This window comes from Acinonyx jubatus, chromosome E4 (assembly GCF_027475565.1).
Source record: "Acinonyx jubatus isolate Ajub_Pintada_27869175 chromosome E4, VMU_Ajub_asm_v1.0, whole genome shotgun sequence".
Taxonomy (NCBI): domain Eukaryota; kingdom Metazoa; phylum Chordata; class Mammalia; order Carnivora; family Felidae; genus Acinonyx; species Acinonyx jubatus.
This window is the reverse complement of record NC_069395.1, coordinates 50,631,628-50,648,914: the sequence shown is the minus strand read 5'-3', so window position 1 is coordinate 50,648,914 and position 17,287 is coordinate 50,631,628. Positions and strand designations below refer to the sequence as shown.

At 35.9% G+C, this 17,287-nt stretch overlaps 1 protein-coding gene across 5 annotated transcripts in view; it reads right to left on the bottom strand.

Moving 5' to 3' along the window:
* The window catches only part of COP1 (COP1 E3 ubiquitin ligase), a 252,752-nt gene that overhangs the window by 66,981 nt on the left and 168,484 nt on the right, over positions 1-17,287 (bottom strand). The window contains exon 16 of one of the 5 annotated variants that reach the window (XR_008293057.1): positions 9,684-9,812. The exons of the other annotated variants lie outside the window; for them this stretch is intronic. The gene's annotated coding sequence lies outside the window, so the exon portion shown is untranslated. The remainder of the gene's footprint in view (positions 1-9,683; positions 9,813-17,287) is intronic. 5 annotated transcript variants of the gene reach the window in all.

Genomic DNA, 17,287 nt, shown 5'->3' with positions numbered 1-17,287 from the left:
AGCGTGTTCCTACATTTTGTTTTCTGTTTACTATTGTAATTGCATTAAGTAATCACCTCAAATGACAGCAATCAGCTTATACTGTGGAGGTATAAATGTATAGCTGCAATCTGGCAAGTGCTAAAGTAAAAATGGGGGAAAAAGTCCTGTTTCAAGTGCGGTGCTCAGGTTAAATGTATCAGTTACAAAGATTAAACTTCTCTTTTGCACTAATAATTCAAAATGGAAAAACATTTCTATAAAATAAGCCTTTGACTTCTGGTTACCTTATCAATTGAAAATAATCTGATATTATAAAAATAGCACAGTACAGTATAAAAATACTATCTTATTTTCAGGTTACTAAAAAACAAAAGGAGTAGGTAATGTATTAAAAATGTAGGGATATAAGTAAAGGTTAAATTATCTCACTGTGTACTGCAAAAAGACTGTACAGTAGCTGGGTAAGAAAAGTAGTGTAGAGACTAAGTATAAAACGGGCAATGTTCCTACAGACTTGGCAATCTCAAAAGAAACTGTGCTACAATACTCAGAACCAGCTTACTATGTGCAGTGGTGATTTATTTTCAGCAAAACATATACTACTGCAAAAAAACCAACAACACCATATACTACTCCATCAATTATTGTTATTATGTCATCATGCTGGTATTGTCTTTTTTCAGTTTTATATTTTTACTGTACTTAACTAGTATTTGATTTGACTATAAGTTGCTTAAGAGCTAGGAACATAAGAAAGTGATCCGTAGTTTTATACTTGTACATATACTTTAGTAACATTATGATAAAAATAGTTTATATCAGAGGGGAGAAGTCCTCAGTAATTTTCTTTTACAAAGCGAAATCCTTTCTGAAGTGTCACCGTAAGTTTTAAAAATATTCTTAATAATTTCAGGATTTAGCATATGATCACATTTCTATGTCTTCTGTTTCCCCCAAACTTATTTTGAAAATTTTCAAACCTGCAGAAAAGTTGGAAGAGCGATAAACTGAACAACTTTGTACTTTTCAATCTAGACTCACCAAATGTAAATATTGTTACCTTATTTGCTTTATCCTTTCCTCTACAAATAAACAGACTCTTTTTCTTCCCCATGAACCATTTGTTAAATAAGTTTCAAACATCAGGATATTTTACCTATAAAAACATCAGCACCTACCTTCTACAAACAAGAAGAATTTTGACAATACCATTATGTCATATTCAAGAAAGATTGATAAGAATACAATTTAATACATTCTATATTCAAATATCCCAGCTGTTTTAAAGAAACAAAACACCGAGTAGCTACTTATTTATTTAATTTTGTTAAGGGGTCACTCACTATATTCAATTTCTATGCCTCTTTGTTGTTTTCTGTATAACAACTTCCTAACACTGTTATTTTTGAGCATCTCAGGTAGTTGTTTTGCAGACAGTTCCACATTCTGAATTTGTCTGAATATTTTCTCACCATTATGTTCATGTTAAATATTTTTGACAAGAATACTATAAAGATTATGTTCCTTCCTACTGCATCACATGGCATATAATGTTTGTACCAACGGTGTGGCAAAATTTGACTTCTCAGTTAAATGCCCCCATGGCCTTGTCAATGTAAAGAAAATTTATTTCTTTTATTTGAACCAAATTATGCTACATACACAACCATTAAGAGGAATACCAACAGAGAATAATTTCCAGTAAAATTAGTAATTTTCCTGTAGGGATACCACAAATAAAGTGTTTCACTATTAATAAGGTAATCATTATTAATATGGTAAAATTATAGGATGAAAATAATCTCTTTGGAATACTGTAGAAATATCTTATTGAACTTAATATTTAATGAAGAGTTCATTACCTTTACTAAAGTAACAATAAAACAACTGTAACTGAGAAGTTAAAGTTTTTAAGTGTAGTTTATGACACAGCCATGCTAGACTGTGTTCCAAAAAGGAAGCATACAAAGGAAACGGGTTCAGTCCATAAACAAAATGGCTAGTGGGAAATCAAACTCAATTTTAGAAATCTTGAATTCTATTTTCAGGTTTCCCAGATACTTGTGAGCTTATAAAACTTTTCAGTGTCTTAGCTTTTGGATGTCACCATGATGGAGCTGGGGTCAGAAAGTAAGCTGAAGAAATAAAGTTTTCCTTAGGAAGGGCAAATAACTTCTGAGTATTTTAAAATACGCAGGTCCAGGGGTGCTGGGCTGGCTCAGTCAGTAGAGCACATGACTGTTGATCTCAGGGTTGTGAGTTTGAGCCCCATGGAGGGGGCAGAGTTTACTTAATTTTTTTAAAAAAAGTAAAAGAAAATGAAAATAAATACATAGGTCCACTAGTTACTGATATTTACCTCATATAGATAACATTACTGATTTTAAAAACAATAATTACATGATTTATTACTGCCTTTAAGCCTTCACGGATATCCTAAAATACGATGTTAGAGATCTGAAAGAAAGCTAGTCTTTGGAAAGAGAAGGATCAAACAAGTATAAGTTACATAATACAAATGCATACGAAATACTGTGGAAGCATTTCTTCTTCTTCTTTTTTTTTTTTTTTTAAGTTTATTTTTGACAGAGACAGAGTGTGAGTATGAGCTGGGAAGGGGCAGAGAGAGAGGGAGACACAGAATCTGAAGCAGGCTCCAGGCTCCAGGCTCCAAGCTGTCAGCACAGAGCCCGACGTGGGGCCTGAACTCATGAACTATGATATCATGACCTGTGCCAAAGTCGGACACTTAATCGCCTGAGCCACCCAGGCGCCCCTGGAAGCATTTCTTTTTAACACCCACTCTGGATTGGTTGTTAGATCTTGTTCATCATTTGAGAAAGAATCAGTCAGCAACTGTCATTGCTTATTCTTTACCAAATACAATCGGCTCGGGTTCCAGCCTAAATAAAACCTCAGACATAGTAAATTTACTGCAGTATTAGTTAGCCTTTATGAAATACCCCTCTAATTCTTACCAATCTGCAAAAGATATACAAGTAATTGTGAGCCATACTGTCACAAAAATAGTAATTACTTATCTGTATATTAGATTAAGCCACAATCATCAAATAGTAGTTAAAAACAAACAAAAACAACTTCTAATTCTATATGTGAAACACTTGGAAGTCACTTTATCTTAATACCAAATAAAAGGTGAACAGATTAAAACATCCAACAACTCTTTCCGGATTCCTAAGAGAGGCGACAGCTGTACTCAAGATTGAAGAGACAGGTCAATGAATGAATTAATGAATAAATGAATAAGCCCTGACTCGTGAGGGGAAACTGTCATAGAAAACAGTGTCTGGATAAAAATCTGATCTGTAACTGATGAACTGCTAGAGGCCCAGTGTGAACACGTCTGAGAGTTAAAAACTCCAGGGAGACCCACTCATAGACGTCCTCCACAATTTTGTTAGATTTATTTCCCAGAGCTTGATCAAGTTCACAGAGTATCTTTGGAGTAGCAAAAATACTCCGTATGATGCTATAATGATGAATTCATGTCATTATACATTTGTCCAAATCCATAGAATGGACAACACCAAGAATGAAGCTTAAGCTAATCAATGGACTTTGGGTGATTATGATGTGTCATTGTGGGTTCAATAATGTTACAACTGTACCTGTCTGGAAAGGGATGTTGAGAATGAGGGAAGGTATGCATGCGTGGGAGTAGGAGATATATGGGGAAATGTCTGCATCTTCCTCTCAATTTGCTGTGAACCTTAAACTGCTCTAAAAAAAAAAATAGTATTTTTTAAAAAGTCTCAGTTATATATATTTTCCCTAAACATTGGTTTCAAAAAATCTCAGTTACAAAAAAAAGTAGCAGAAACATTTATATGGAAGTCCCCCTTTGCCTAACTTATTTGAAACCCCAAGATACAAAATAGATTAAAGTAGAGCTGCTCTGATTACAGCCCAAGCAGGAACAGGAACCCTTTTTATACTAAGCCTCTTTTCTCCCTATCTGCCTGGCCTTCCTTTCCACCACTCGACTCCTGAAGAAACTCAAGAAATATAATTCAAGGGGCACCCAGGTGGCTCAGTCTCTTGGTTTCAGCTCAGGTCATGATCTCACGGTTCCCGGGTTCAAGTCCAGCATCAGGCTCCGGGACAACAGTGTGGAGCCTGCCTCGGATTCTCTCTCTCTCCCTCTCTCTATTCCCTCCCCCCTCTCAAAATAAACAAACTTAAAAATGAAAAAAAAAATTTTAAAAAGAAAGAAGTAATTTGAAATGAAATTACTGTATTGATGAATATGAAAAAAATATTTTTAGTTTTCCATACTGTTCTTCCCCACCCCCCCCCCCCAGGGAGACAGTATATTAATGAATTCCAAAGCTCACGGGTAAAACAAAAACTTCTACCCCTCCCCCCAAATCCAACTCAAAATATCAAAAATAATAGAAAAAAGGTTTAACATTTGTATTTATTTGAATTTATCTGAAAATATATACATAACATATTAGTTGTGGAATATAGTTTTATTATCTTACTGCAATAAAGATTAGAGGTAAACATAAACCACACAACCTAAAATATTCAGAGCTTCTAAGATATTAAATAAGCACAAACTGTAGGCAAAAATTCCTGATCTCACAGTTTGTCTGCTTAGTTTCTATATAATAAAATGTGAATTACTAGGGAAATTTAAAGACCTATTTTCCTCTTGGCAATATATTTTTTTTAATGTTTATTTATTTTTGAGACAGAGAGAGACAGAGCATGAACGGGGGAGGGTCAGAGAGAGACAGAGAGAGAGAGAGAGAGAGAGGGAGACACAGAATCTGAAACAGGCTCCAGGCTCTGAGCTGTCAGCACAGAGCCCGACGCGGGGTTTGAACCCATGAACCGCGAGATCATGACCTGAGCCAAAGTCGGACGCTTAACCGACTGAGCCACCCAGGCGCCCCATTGGCAATATTTTTAAAAGTCAGAATTTTATAAAGTCGTTCAAACATCAAAAATCTAAATCTAGAGGCAATGTCATCCAAATCTTGAAGTCTCAATTTTAGAAATATAATATCTGGCATGTCCACACTAGAAACAAAGCGCTGAAATCCGTAACTCAAAATGCAGTACAAAATTATTTGCTCAACTTGGCCCCGTTTGCTAAGTTTACATAGCCAAACTAAGCAGCTGCAAAAGTATCTGAACATTGATTTTGTGAGAATTAATTTGTTCAGTCTTCACTGATGAGCTTTACTTCAATCTCTTTTCACACACTTTTGCTTTACAAAGTCAAAAAGCAAATAATGCTAATAATGACTAATGAATATCAGAGACACTTAATTTTTTTTCATTACTAGAAAGGCATTATTAAAACAACTCCTGTCCATCACTCAGAGCCCAGGCTACGACAAAGTTTCTGGAGATTCCTCCATTTAGATAGGCGAATAGACAGGCAATTACAACATTCTAGGCAGGTCCACACCACCCTTTCCCTTCCCACTAACTCTTTGATATCTAGGTCCCTGAGGCCAGCAACTTTCTATCACTACCATTAATTAACCAGGCAATGTGACTTCAGCTCACATGCTCAGTTCTCTGGTTTTAATCCTCTGCTCTTTCTAACCCTTTGTGATTTTAATACTTTATAAGCTCTGCATCTAAAATAATATTTTACATATTTTATCTAAAATGTTTGTTGACAGAGGATTTTCAGTTTATTTTGTCTATCATATTGTTAGAATCAGAACTCCCTTCTGAGTTATCTTATTACTTTCTTTGACATAGCCATTTGAGGCAAGATTTCAAAATAAAAAACTGATTAACCCTCAACTCAGGTCAAGTAACTAATTTTCTGGTGTGTTTCACAACTGTCCCTCCATTTCCAGGGGCACTTTCATCTGACCCAGGGTACATAGAGATCTGTATTTTAAACAATGTGCCAGAATTATTAAGTCTTTGTATAGTAGTAATATAATAAATTAGTTTTTCTTTTTTTTTTTTTAAATTTTTTTTTCAACATTTATTTATTTTGGGGACAGAGAGAGACAGAGCATGAACGGGGGAGGGGCAGAGAGAGAGGGAGACACAGAATCGGAAACAGGCTCCAGGCTCTCAGCCATCAGCCCAGAGCCTGATGCGGGGCTCGAACTCACGGACCGCGAGATCGTGACCTGGCTGAAGTCGGACGCTTAACCGACTGCGCCACCCAGGCGCCCCATAAATTAGTTTTTCAATCATACTCTTACATGGAGTCTAAAATGGAGGATTTAAGTGGAAAAGATAATGCAGATTTGGGGCTCAGTCTATTTAATTACCTCTTTATGCTATTTAAAAAAAATCAAAATATATCCTATTATCTCAATAACAGTTCACAAGAAAGATTTATTTTTCTTTTACTGGACAGATCTGAGCCTTGTGTTTTCTAAATGCTGTTAAAACAGAGACTTAATATTTTAATGCTGTTATGTTCACTAGACAACAAAGCTTTCTTACTGGGACACATAAAAGGCCTACATCTACATTTCCAAATTCTTGTTTCACCAATTCAGAAATTTGGCAATATCTTTTTATTTTTTATTTGAGAGGGAAAGCACGCATGCGTGCGTGTGTGTGCGTGCGCGCGCGCACGCACACACATGCATGTGAAGGCGGAGGGGCAGAGAGAGAGAAAGAGAGAAAGTGGGGAGGGGGTGAGGGAAGGAAGGAATCCCAAGCAGGTTCCGTGCTGTCAGCACAGAGCCCAACGCAGAGCTCTATCCCACAAACCGTGAGATCATGACATGAGCTGTAATCAAGAGTTAGATGCTTAACCAACTGAGTCACCCAGGCACCCCTGTAAATGTCTTTAGTATAGTTACTACAGTCCCAGGGGAAGGGAAAGGAGGAGTAGACGTAAAACCGCTGAGGAATAATCTCAAAACACCAATGCTTGGTCTCCTCTCTGAAGATTATAATTTGGTAGGTTTGAGATAGAAACCAGATAAAATTTTTCAGTTTCTCAGATTTTAAAAGCTATTGTTCTAATGCTATTTTTCACAAAATATTGTAATTTATTTGCTTGTCTATCGTATCTAATGAGCTGTGACATCAGGAAAAGTAGGATTATTTTTTATTTTTGTATGCACAGTAACAAGTATATTTTTTAAATGTGTTTCTGAAGTTAACAAATGAATGCTCTAACTCTAATGAAAAGAATTCCAGGCACTCTGGTTTAAGTGTGACAGAGGGGAAAAAAAATTTTTTTTTTTTTTTAGAACGGTTACAAGGTCAAGCTCCTCTAAATAATCAGTACGTACTTTCCTTCTAGGTACTGAGAAACCTTTAGATATATATTTCACGTTGTAGAAGTAGATCTGTAAGTAGAACTGCAGAGTGCAAAGTCCACTGAGTACATGTGCTTATGCTGGTCAGTATCACACCAGTCTACTAAGGCTCCAGGGTGTAACTAAGTATCACTTAACTGCAATCTCAAGGATGTTTCATACCACCAAAGCTTCCCAAGGCTGACGCTCCCATTCCATGTGTCTCCCAACAAGCTTTTATTCAGAATCCAGTATTCCAGAGTTATATCAAGTGGCTGGTTTCGTTTTTATTTTTTGCAATTTAGATCTGGGGCAGATCCATCTTTTTGTATCCATTCCTCCATCATCCACCTAAATATCTGTCCATCCATCTGCCTGTACAAGTAGGGTTAACATCTTCTATCCATCAGGTGCTGAGTTACCTAAACCAGCTTTTGGTTGTTTGGAAAAAAATCTTTGTCTTCACTTGTGAAAGATTTTTTGGCTGGACATAGAACTTTGGGTTAAATTTCTTTTAGCACTTTATTTTTATTTAAGAGAGCGAGTGAATATATGTGCAAGTGGGGGAGGCACAGAGAGACAGAGAGGGAGAGAGAGAATCTTAAGTGGGCCCCACACCCAGCATGTAACCCCAACCCAGGGCTCGATCTCACCACTGTGAGATCCTGACCTGAGCCAAAATCAAGAATCGGACGCCCAACTGCTGAGCTACCCAGGTGACCCTCTTCTAGCACTTTAAATGTGTCAGTGATGCCACTGGTTTTTGGCCTGTATAGTTCATGATGAGAAGTCTGCTATAATTTTTATATTCCACTTTCTATATTTCTTTCATTCTGACTACCTTCAAGAATTCACTTTGTTTTCAGTATTTTGACTATGACTTAACTAGGCATTTTGGGTCCATTTTTTATTTTATCCTCTTTGAGGTTCTGTGAGTTTCTGGTATCTGTGATTTGTTATCTTTCATCAGTCTTGGAAAACTTCTGGTCTTTATCTCTTCAATTTTTTTTTTCCTTTTCTCTCCTACTTCTACAATGACAAATACAAGTGTGTTTTATTATCCAACAAATCTTGGATACTGTGCTGTTTTTCCCTCCCACTCTTTTCTTGATGTTTCATTTTGGGTAATTTTTATTGACCTACCTTCAAGTTCATTTAGATTTTTCTTAGATTATATCCAATCTGCTAATGAGCACATCTAAGAAGTCCTCATTGTTAATATCAAGGTTTATATTTTAGTATTTCCATTTCACTTTTTAAAAATACTTTCCATCTCTCAACTGAAAACTCTTCATCTTTTCAAGTATATTGTCTACCTTTCCTGCTAGATCCTTTAACATAATAATCAGTTATTTAAAAATTTGTCTCCTATTCTAACATCTGGGTCATCCATAAATCTATGGATTTCTTCTGAGTTTTGGTAATAGAATGCTTACTCTTACTTGTCTGTATGTCACATACTTTTTTTTATTAAACATAAGAGATCATATACAGAACAGTAGATACTGAAATAAATGGTACTTCTGCTTGGAAATAAATATACCTCTTTTTGTGTAAGGCCATTCATGTAAGGGGATCAATCAATCTAGTCAGTGGTTAAACAGCATTTCAGTTTCAGTTGTTAAGCTGGCCATTAAGTGTACCACAGGCTTCAAACCTTTCCAGTCATGAGCTATCATCACCTTGTGCTTAGTGTGGATCCTGGCCGAAAGAAATTTTTCTCTGTATTCCTGTTCTACTCTTACCTTTTTATCAGTTCCTGCAGGTCAGCCTAAGAGAGAATCTTTCTCCATGCTCTTCTCCCTCCCTCAGTGGCAGAAGGGTCTTAACTTGTTCCTTTTGTTTTATTTGGTTATTTATTTATTTATTTATTTATTTTTGCTTTTTGTAGTAGGATTCCATTTGGAGCAGGGGATCTCAGTTCTTCTGGTCCATCATGAGTCTTAGGAAGAGTTCATATGCCTGAGCTTCCAATGTGGGGTCTTCTTAGCATTCCAAGCCCCCGCCATCATGGCAGCCAAATTCTACATATATCTTGTGCATGTTTTAGGCAAGAGAGAGTTTCATGCCACTTCATCAGTGGTAGTAGATCTCTGCTTTGCACTGATGCAGGATACTGGGGTCAAGAAGTTTTCCTCGTTCACTTCCAGTAGCTTAAAGTTTCTGCTCCATATGAGAAGAGGATTCGGAGAAATGGGTGATGTCTTGTGCTGGTCTTTCAGTAGGGACTGATCACTTTGTGAACTCCTGCATGCTTGATGTAGGCTATTGCCCTCACCCATTCTTTCTTGTTAGAAGCCAGTGGAGTGACATGGAGAAGAGCATATGAGTAAGTGGGCACTCCCCTTTTGTTTCGGGCTTCCAGTTATTCTACACAGATATGCCAACCCACACGTGGCCTTTAAGAATGCATTAAAATTTTAGCTCATTTCTTCTTACCAGCTTCTATGGTGGCTACCTCTTCCTCTTGTGGTCTGCAATTGGTGAATAGTTCATGTGTCCCATCCTTCCTTGGAGGGGCTTGTCATTCCTTGGAATTCAGTTCCCATGCCTTGTGACCTCAGCTCTCTGACAGGGGTCAAGAAAAGTTATAATTTTGTAGCTCATACAGCTTTTTCTATTTTCAAGATGAGAGTAACATTTTCTGGTGGTTTTCTATATACAAAGCAGAACTCCCAAAGTGCCTATCGACAGCATTTTCTTATCATATTTATGAAACACACATTCTAAATTCTTGCATACTTACAAAAAAACTACACTGGTCCTGCCTGGTGTAGTGTTTCTTTTCACTCACACCAGTCTACGATAGTAACAGCTCAATCTTTCCTTGTTCACACTGCAGCAGCACTTTTAAAGTATCCTGGCTAGAAAATTTTAACATATATACTGGCAAACTTGGCCTCACAGTCAGTTGGTTGTCACACTGACATCAGTATCACTATATAGCCAGTTAGATATAAAGTCTGATAAAATGACTAAGGAAAAGAATAAATACAAGGTATAAATATAAGAATAATTTCTAAGTTTATGGAAGGTGAAAACAGTATTTTCTCAGCAAAATCTCAGATATTTTTATTGGATTAGTAATCTGAAAAAGGCCTTTACCTAGGTTTCCTGGCATGGTTAAGAACTGACAGGGAGAGTTAGCAAGAACTACAGTGAGCTGGTGGTGATGAAAATAAATCACAAAATATGTGTGAAGTGAGAGGAAGAGACATAAACATGGGTTTGAGAGCGACCGGTAAGTGCAGAATGACAGGCAGGACTAGAGAAAAAAAGAAAAGAAAGGAAAGGAAGAAGAAGAAGAGGAGGAGACAAAGAGGGACCTGACAGAAGAGGGGAAGGAGGGAGGTAAGGAAGAGTGAAGGCAAAGAGAATATAAGAGAGAGAAAGAGAAGGGAGAAGAGAGAGGAGGAAGAGAAGAGAGAAAAAAAGGAAGGAAAAAGTTGAGAGAGTAAAAGAGAGCACTAGAGAAAGAGAGAGCATGAGCAAGCATGAACACGTAAAAAAAGAAGTTTCTGAGATGCTCAACTTCTTTCTATCCACAGATGGTTCTATTATAGTAGACGAGTCCAGGTTTCCAGATTCCTGTATGAACGTAAGAAAAAAATCCCAGATCTCACCAAAACTCCTTTCTTTAGGTCATGAAAACATATTTCCTTCCAATAAAAAATATTTTGTTTTTTCATTGAACATTGTACAATAACTCATTTAAAAATTAATCTGCCAAATAAAGCACTTACCTAGCACCTAATTTTTGACCAGTAACAACCATTCATTGACTCTCTACCATCTAGAACTATCCATTCCCATCATCTCCCCAATTAACCAGGTAGACTCACAGACTTCTACTTTTTTGCTTAAAAGAATACTGTAAAACTACAGCCTCATAAATTTTAAGTCAGTGTCTAAAAGTTCTCATCACATATTTAAATATTTGCAAGAGTTGTCATTTATAATATATTTATGTGGTGACATTTTATAATATAAATTTAGTGTACCTAATGAAATCTAAATACCACAGTGATTTGATGTTCAACATCATCCTTTAAAAAATACATAAATAAACTATTCTTTAATAATGGAAAACTTTACATACTCTTTTCCTTGAATTTACATAGACATTCTCCTTGCAAAGTAAAATTTACCCAACTGATTTCATGCTTTTTATACTATCTTACTTATTCTCTCTTCTCTGGAAAAAAAATGAACATTAACCTCATTTCCTGTGACCAAATTGCTCTAACTGTAAGAAATTCTTTCCATATGCATTATCATTAAAATTATTAGTTGCACACATTGATAAATAATACAACACACTTTGACAACTGTATTATTAAACAAAAGTAACATTTTATTGGAAATGTATATTTTCAAAACGGGATTGTGGCATCCCCTCTCCCTGTGCCCTCTGTCCCCATTTTGTTCTGGTAACTGTAAATAAATATTATACACTCTTAGAATTCTATTCTTATTGTCCAGCATTAATTCTATTCCTCAGGTTCATTTATTTCTATAGATATGTCATAGAAATGAAAATTTTTCTCAATTTTTTAAATCCCAAATTTATGCCAAAAATCTCATAGTAATCTATCGTCAAAAAAAAACCTTTTAATGATTTATTATTTTGATTAGACCATCCTTCAATTTTACTGAATGCAAAATTTATAACCTTGTTACTTGGTAATTAAGAGTAACTGAAAATCACAATTTCTGCAAAACACTCAAATGCTTTTACTGGTATCAAATCAAATATACAGAAATATGCAGGAAATATGCTTCATATTATGTACCACTCCCATTAAGGTTTATGTCAGCATCCTGTAATCAACCTGTAATCAAATATATTACTATTACTGCTGGAAAACTTATGAAAAATTATACTAAGGTGTGTGTGTGTGTGTGTGTGTGTGTGTGTGTGTGTGTGTATCTGCTCTAGATCTGATGTCATCAAATGAGCAATGAATTTTTGGTATTCAAAGCTTTCTGGATTTTCACACTGCAGATATTGGGAGTGTGGATCAGTATTAATTATACCTGTTATTGTGGTGCCTGGGTGGCTCAGTCAGTTAAGCGTCTGACTCTTGATTTCCGCTCAGGTCATGATCTCACAGTTCATGAGTTTGAGCCCCACATAGAGCTCCTGGATGCCAGTGCAGAGCCTGCTTGGGATTCTCTCTCTCTCCCCGTCTCTCTCTGCCCCTTCCCCACTCTCGCACGCATGTGTGTGTGTGCACGCTCATCCGCTCTCAAAACTAAAAAAAAATTACACCTGTTATTGCCATAGTCTCAGAAAGGTTGCAAAAACTCCAAATAACTGCAATTTTAATATAGTTTAGCCTACAAAGTGTTTTGGGTGCACTATTTTGCTTTGTGCTTTTGTGTTATTTTATGATTTAAATGTATTTTTGTCAAAACCTGACAGGGTAGATTTAGTTTGTCAGCTTACATATTAAAAACAACTAGATTTATTCTGCCAGATTATCTTTTTGAATTCAAATAGAAGTGTTAATATGCATCCCTGTAATACCACACTGTTTTTCTGAATTCTGATGCTATGACAGATAAATGGATAAACAGGGTGCAAAGTTTATTGCCCAAAGGAATAAGAAGGTCCACATTCAAAACCTGGTGCTAATAAGCTCTCAGCTTTGCTTCCCCCAGTGATACTTAAGAATAAGGAACAATGCATACTTTTCTACTTCCATTGCTGCACTCAACCAACATCTAAAGTAAAAGCACTATAACACAGTATAAAATATACTTTCTTTAATGCCATGTTTCACTCTTAATAGAAATATCTATAAGAGAAAAAATGATAGAAAGTTACTCTAATAATGACATTTTGAATCATCCCTTTGATAATCCTGAGGTTTTTACAGCCTGGAACAATGTACCATATTACAATTCATGAGGATGTGACATACGCTTTTCCCTTGGAAAACAGGAAAAAAGCTATCGTAAAAGTTGAAGTCAAAAGGACAACAGGCATGACACCTCACATGTCAATGTCAGGTATATCAACTGGCACATGAAATTCGGGGATCTAAAACTGAATCTTCTTAAATCTGTTAAGTTTCTACACACATTTGAAATACTTCCAGTGTTCCATCAGGATGTTCTTACTCCAGGTTGAAAGCTTCTGTTTTACATTACATACCAAGTATTTATGTGTATCTTTCCACACATGAAGATTTTTTTAAAGCATGTGTATAAAGGTACTACAGTGATTTTATGTTGATTTTTCCTGTACTTTCAGACAAGTGGAAGCCGGTGAAGGTAATAGGCTACGTGTATACTGCCACTCTATATGTAATGATTTTTTATAGACAGAAGATGGTTAGAGCCTTGATAATTATGTAAAAGGCCTTTATTCCCTCGATACCATACAACTTCATAGAAAGTGTATTAATCAGCCACTGCCACAGAACTGCTGTGTAATAAATATTCCAGAATGCAGTAGCATAAAACCTTCATTTATTCTCAACAAATGAGGGATAGCTTAGAGTTGGCTGATTTCAGTTCAGCTTGTTTGTGTGTCTGGAGGTTGAACGATTTGGCTGGGTTAATAAGCAGGTACTGCTCCAACTGTCTTCCCCCGCCACCCCACCCTCCTCCCGCCCCCGGACCAGCAGCTGGCTTGAGCATGTTCTCCTCATGGTAATGGCAAAGGGGCCAAGGCAAGTCACTGGTCAAACACAGAGTCAAAGGTGGGTGTTTCCCACAGCAGAAAGCACTATTTTATGGCAAAGCACATAGATACAGGGAGGGGTGAAGAATTGAGACCATTAATGCAATTTACTATCAACATTAAAATCTAAAACCTATCTTTCAGTATCGTACAATAGCTTAATATTGATTAAAAGAAGACTAATTAATTTGGCTCTGTTGTTAAAATTAGTAGAATCTATAATGTGGTTTATACACCTTAAAATTAATTCAGAACCACTAATGGAAGAAGTATTAACAGGTGCTAGCACTGTATTTATGCACTGAAGGTAACAAAAAGATGAGATAATCATCAATCAATGGAAAGAAAGCTGGCTTAGACAAGCTTTCAAGCTCCTGGCTTATAATACTGACATGGCAATCTATACATTCTATTTTAAGCTAGGGGTAGGGGGAATCTGGTCACATGTGATTTAATTCAATTTAGCCCATTAAGATAATATTTTAAACACAGTGTCTAAGAAACACCTGTAACTCAGATACTAGTGGCTAAATTTTATATTTTCTGCAGCAGCCCTTTATAATACACAGTATCTTCTTAGATCTTCATTCTAATTTTCTCAAGAAATAATCTGTAAATTATGATTCATCACTCTTCTGTGTTAAGTATATTTAAAAAAACTAACCTTGCAAACAACGTGAAAACACCAAATAAATGTTTAAATTCAGAAAAAGGATTTCAATGTTCTAACATGAGTTTTCCAAAATATTTAAGGTATTGCATATGACCAATTTTCAATAATCTATAATATATAATAGTAAGCCACACTTAGAAGTCAATTTTTTAAAACCTCAATGAGGAAAAACACATTTTCTGGAACCCTTTCAGTAAATCACATAACAGGATGTAAAAACCTTCCTCCCCTATCAAATCCATATTTGAAAACGCAATGGTAATCTTGCTTTACTCTGGCATTGGGCTTATTCAAATAATTTCCTTAAATATAACTCATGCTAACTGTAGGTACTTACAAAAAAAAAAACATAAATGATATAGCTCAATCTAAAACCTTAGTGAACTACTGGGAATGAAAACAACAAAAACTGAATCGTTTTGATGAAGTCTCAATCTTTCACAAAGAAAAACTTGCAAGAGACTAGTGTATCTGTTCACTTACAGCTGCCAAAACATCAGTCAACTTTAAGAAATTTCCATGGAAATATCTTAAAAGTCACCAAGAAAAGAAACTATTTAATGGTACTTTCTATAAATGTCTATATGCTAAATTTTTTACATTGTTTGAATTAGTTTACATTTTTTACAACTTTTTAAAAAACTTTGTGACTTGGAAAAATAACCTGCATACAGAAGAGTCTATACAACATATGTGAAGTTTCAACCTCGTAACTAGTAAACTGGTTACAAATACAAACATTCCCAAATTTTAAAAGCCTCCTGTACATCATATTTCTTCTCCATCTGACAGGTAAGCACTATACTTAAAGATATAATAATTATTTCCCCTTCTCTTCTTTATGGTTGAATTTTATATTCCTGCAGTGGATGAATATATTCCTAAACAACAATTTGTTGTGCATGTTTGTAAATAGAATTACACTGTACATTCTTCTGCGACTTCCTTTCATTCAACCTATTTGCTTATTATTCATCCATATGGATTCATGGAGCTGCATTTCATTCTCACTGCTGAATGTTTCACAGTATGAATGTGCAAACAATGCCATTACATACATTATTTAAATACGTATTTCTCGGGGAGCCTGGGTGGCTCAGTCGGTTGAATGACCGACTTTGGCTCAGGTCATGATCTCACGGTCTGTGAGTTCGAGCCCCGTGTCAGGCTCTGTGCTGACAGCTCGGAGCCTGCTTCGGATTCTGTGTCTCCCTCTCTGTCTCTGCCTCTCCCCCACTCATGCTCTGTCTCTGTCTCAGAAATAAATATTAAAATATATATATATATATATACACACATATATATGTATGTATATATTTCTCTAAGGCAAGGATTCTCAGACTTTGGAGTGCATAAAATTCATTTGGGGAGACTGTTAATAAAAAAAAAAAAGGTTCCTAGAGTCCATCAGAAATTAAGAATAAGGAACAATACATACTTTGATTCAGTAGGTCTTGGTCAAGGTGCTAGAATTTGCATTTCTTATCAAGCTCCTAAGTGATATTGATGCTAACTGCTGTGCACACAACACTTTGAGTAGCAAAGCTGTAGGGTGTATTTATCATTTTCTTATCATTTATTTCAAAGAGTTCTTCATGAAATCTGGATACTAATACCTTGTCATTGTAGGTGTTATCTTCTGCCAATTAATGACTTTTGCTTTAAATTTTATTGGAGATAAATTTAATCACCTTTCATTTATGGTTTATACTTCTGTGTCTTAAAGCCTTCCTTACCACAAGATCATGAAAATATTTTATTACATATTATCTTCTAAATACTTTAGAAGTCTTACTGTTCATATTTAGGTAATTTTATCAACGGGAATTGACTTTGTGTATTACATGCGGTAGAGCAAAAATTCCCGTAACAACTGTCAGAGTCCAAAAATTCTGTATTTTCCAAACAATCACCTTTGCCAGGTATCAAATGTCCATACGTTTGTAAGCCTGTTGCTGGTTCTGTTCCACTAATCTATCAATCCTTTGCCAAAATAAAACTTTTTATTTACCATGCTTTAACCTTGTTTCCGAGTGTCTCCTGTAAAGAGTACATTATTACATTTTGAACATTTTAACTAGCCTCTTAATCCCTTTTACTTGGAGCAAATTAGACATTTCCATTTACTTTTAGATATATCTGCAGTTCTATCAGCTTATTTTCTTTTTTAATTACCCCTTCTAATTACCCCAAATATTTGATGCTACTTTCCTACTTTCCTGTTCTCTTGGATTAACCAAATATTCTACTCCTTCCACCTTGCCACAGTAACAGTTTGGATTTTGTACTTTGGTTCTATTATTTTATTAGCTCCCTGAGGAATTACATCATGTATTTCATACTTCCCAAGTGTGTGTAGTGCTTACTCCATACTAGGTTTCAAAAACTGAATGATCATCGGGGCGCCTGGGTGGCTCAGTCAGTTAAGAGGCCGACTTCAGCTCAGGTCATGATCTCATGGTCCGTGAATTTGAGCCCTGCGTCGGGCTCTGTGCTGACAGCTCACAGCCTGGAGCCTGTTTCAGATTCTGTGACTCCCTCTCTCTCTGCCCCTCCCCTGTTCATGCTCTGTCTCTCTCTGTCTCAAAAATAAATAAACGTTAAAAAAATTAAAAAAAAAAAAAACTGAATGATCGCATCTATTAAATTAGTAACAGCTGAACAGACGCCTAACTTTAA